Source organism: Salminus brasiliensis, chromosome 6, assembly GCF_030463535.1.
Source record: "Salminus brasiliensis chromosome 6, fSalBra1.hap2, whole genome shotgun sequence".
NCBI classification, from domain to species: Eukaryota; Metazoa; Chordata; class Actinopteri; order Characiformes; family Bryconidae; genus Salminus; species Salminus brasiliensis.
Genome location: NC_132883.1, coordinates 14375518 through 14379712, shown reverse-complemented (window position 1 = coordinate 14379712; position 4195 = coordinate 14375518).

Sequence of the window (4195 nt, the reverse complement as noted above, 5' to 3'; positions counted from 1 at the left end):
ACCCAACCAGCACCCGGGGGGATGGATCGGCGCGTTAACTCTTTCCTTGCCTTTAGCCGGAGTGAGAGGGAGTGCCAAAAACGTTGGATGTGGATTTCAGCTGCTGCCTCTTGTTCACTGAGCTGCTCTTGCAAAGACTGCGTTTATTGAACATGTTAAGTTGTTTTGGGTGTATAAATAATAAGTATGTAAAACTGGGTGGAGCACAAGCTGCTCAGATGCTGTTTTAAACTTTATAACCCTGTTATTTTGTCTCAGAATGAAACATGCTGATTTCTTTTGATGCCCTTATGGAGAAATCATAAGAAAAAATGACGGGCTCTGTCTCTGTTGGCTGGTTAATGTCACCAAGACAGCCCACAGTAACCACACAGCACAGAATAGCCTATAACAAGAGCAAAAGCAGAAGCTTTTCTGTAATTATTCCTGCAGTTTTCCTGCTGGATAGTAGGTGTGCAGTTAGCTAACTGATCAGATTGTATCCAATCAGCGGCTCCAAAAGCTCCAGCTAGCTGGATAACAGTATCAGATATAGGGCTGATATATAGGTCCCTTCCTCTTTTCCTAGCCTGTTCATGCTACAACAATTTAGCCCCGCCCACTCACACTGAAGTTATGAGGAGGGTTTCAGACTGGACTGTCTTTTTGAATCAGACACAGTACAGTGCAGCAATTAGGACAGAGCTCATTTACATACACCAGCACAAAAAAAACCCCAGCATGTTTAGAGGTTGGAAATGGATTGTGTCAAAATGAATGATCATTTTGTTTGGTTCATACATCAATACAAATTTCAGAACTGGACCAGAAAGACAATATCAGGAAATGTAGGATAGGGGCCCTTTAAAGCCAAATTGTCTGCCTGAATAGTCTGCAGGTCAGTAAACACAGACAAGAGCAATATAGACTATAATAATAACTAGTTTTACTGGATTGCAATCAGAACTTCAGAAGCCCAAAAGAATTGTTGACAAGTTTTAAGACAAAAGTTGTTGAAGTTTGTATTAAAAGCAGGAAAAGTGGCCAAAGCAAGGGCCAAATTATGATGGCTAGATGGGTCAGAGCATCTCCAAAACAGCAGGCAGGACTTGTGGGGGGGTGGGGAGGGGGTTGATACGACCAACCAAAAGTGGCACACCTTACAACATACAGGCCTAATGAATATGTGGCACGGGGGACCTACTCCATATTACATTGTATATACTGTGTATACAGCAGTATGTGTCTACTGTGATATACATAAATAGTGCTACAGCAACAGAAGACCACTGGGCTCCACTTCTATCTGCCCAGAACAGAAAGCTGAGGGTGCAATAGGCACAGTCTAGCTAAAACTGGAAAACTGAAGATTGGGGGGTCAGAATATAGTGCCAACCGTATGGATTTGTGGAATCAACCTGCCTTATATTAAAAAAGTCCAGTGAAGGTTTTTTGAATTGCTTGAATGGCACAGCCTGTTTGAGTGTTGTTGCTGACCATGTGCATCAGAATTACCCATCTTCATACGGCCACTTCCAGCATGATAATGCACCATGTCTCACATCTCAAACTGGTTTAATGAACATAACAATGAGTGTGGTGTTCCTCAGCCGTCCTCCAAGTCACCAGATCTGAAGCCAATAGAAGACCTTTGGGATGTGGTACAACAGGAGATTTGCAGGATGAAAGTACTACTGAAATATCTACAGGAATTGCATGATGCAATAACATGGGCCAGGATCTTGAATGTTTACAATATTTTGTGGAATCAATGCACCTAATGAAGTGCTCAGTGAGAGTATGTTAAACTGGACAGTATTTTTATTTCATTTCCAGTCAAAATTGCAGTGAAGTACAAGTTATAAGTTACATGATAAAATATATCCCCCTTGCATAATACCATTTTCAAAACAGACCCCTAACAACAGTGCTGGTCCTGATTACCAATAGAACTGCTCCCCAGATAAACAACCCTTAAAGCTTTCATCTTTGAGAGAGAGAGAGAGAGAGAGAGAGAGAGAGAGAGAGAGAGAGAGAGACGTTCCACTTTCACTTCAGATCAGCAAAATCCAGATCAGTGTTTCTGTCCATCCCTCCGCTGTGGGTCTGAGCTGATCAAGAAGCAAAGAACATTTGCAAATCAAACTGATGAAGCTGCTGTTGTTCTCAAAACAACAACGTCAATGATAATTAAATGTGTTTGATGTTACCTGGATGGTGAGTCACAAGATGTGCTCCTAGATTGCAATGACTTAAACTTTAAAGGTGTGGGAAAACCTCCCTGCAGAATCCAACACAGATACACACACAGCTAGTCCCTGTAGAGAAGCTACTCTCTGGAGCAGATAAACATGAACCTATTGGCACCAATGACAGGTGTGGGCTAGAGGGGTATAAAACCCCCAATACTGAGCTGTGGAGCAGAGGAACTGTGTTCTCTGGAATGAATTGTGGATGAGGTGGGATGGGGTGGGGACCATCCAACATCCTGGCCTCACAGAGACTCACACTAACATATGCTGGATTAACTTTTTTATTTAATACTCCTGGTGTGAAATAGGTCACATTTTGTGAATGCTTTGTTGTCTGGCTCCAAAGGCGTATGTAGGCCTATATTGACATTTCTTCTTCCAGTTGATGTTTTACGCTGCCCTAGATTTCCAAAAGGGGGAACAGCCACTTGTTTATAGGTACCATTCTTCACATATCCAAAAGAAAGTTGTGTTGAAACTGGTGGGAGAATGAGCACCATGTACTCATCTCTCCCATGACTCCTGTAAGTCTCTGTGATGGCATCTATGTTGTCCTTTACTGCCATCTAGTGTACAGAGTAAAGATTTAGGTTGAGACCTTTCAGGTGAACAGGGTCATAAAAATAAATTAATTAATATATATATATGTCTCTTGAGGTGGTCCATGGTGAATGTTTTGGTGTATGTTTTGGATCTTTATCATGTTGTAGGAGCCATCCTTATCTCAGCATCAGCATTTTCACAGATGGTTTGACATTTGCATCCTGGATTTGCCTGCATTTTGTGGAATCCATTCCTTGTCTACTTGTGCAATACTGCTAGATCCACTGGCAGCAACACATCCCCAATTGATCTACCCCAGGCTTCCCATTGGGCAAGATGTTCATTTCATAAAATCTTACTTTTTTCCTCCAAACGTACCATTGCTGATTGTGGCCTATTTGAGTTCTATTTAAAAATCATCTGTTTTCAAAACTGGTTTCTCTGTAGATGTCCTGTAGTATACTTTTGACGCTTAGAGTTATGTGAGGAGGTAACAGTTAATGGTTTGTACTTATGACAGCTCCATGATGACTATGTTTGTGCAAGCAATGCTGCACAGTGGAGCAGTGCACCATCCTCTTGACTAAGAGGGGTTTGAGTTACTATACCAGCATACGAGCAGTTCTCTTTCAGATCTCATCTTGACCTCAACAGGCACGCTGTCATTTCTTTCAGATTTTGCTTAGAAAGTTGCTTAGGGGAGCCCATAGCTGTGTCTGAAACTGTGCCCTATCCACTATCCCCTGCATACAAAACTTCAGATCACTATATAAGGGTCATAACAGGGAACAGAATTCGACATGGTAGTGTTGTTACATGTGTGAGCTCACTGCTACGCGACAGCAGAGTACGTTGGCCTTCCTCAGATTACCATGACTGCATGTAAATGTAAAAAAAAAAACAACTGAGGAACTGTTATAGGGCATTATATAATCAGCACTACAGTATTGCACTATATAGTGAATAGGGCACAGACACAGCTCATGTTTGCTGAGTGTTAAAATAAGGTCTCAAGAGTCAGGGAATGTTTAAAGCTTGGAAATTTGATTCAGCTGTCAGTTCCTGATTGCAATTGGTGCCTCAGACATGATTTGCTAATCATTAGCCTTTGCAGTGGTTTTGTGCTCAAACTTGTGCATTGGCCACTTTGATGGTCAATTTTTTCCCCTCATTTGCTGAAAATACTGTTTTCTTTTTGATTAGAGGTTGTGTTTAGTCCCCCCTCTTCCTCACAAAAAAACAAAAGAGTGTCCAATGTGCATAAAACTGTATGACGTTTGAGATTTGTCATGTCCATTTCATTTACTTCTGTATATCAACTCAATAAAATTCAACTGAAACAAATGAAAATATTTTATTTTTCATTATTTTATTGAAATGATAGATATCATAACAAAATCAGATCATAACATTTGGTTTGG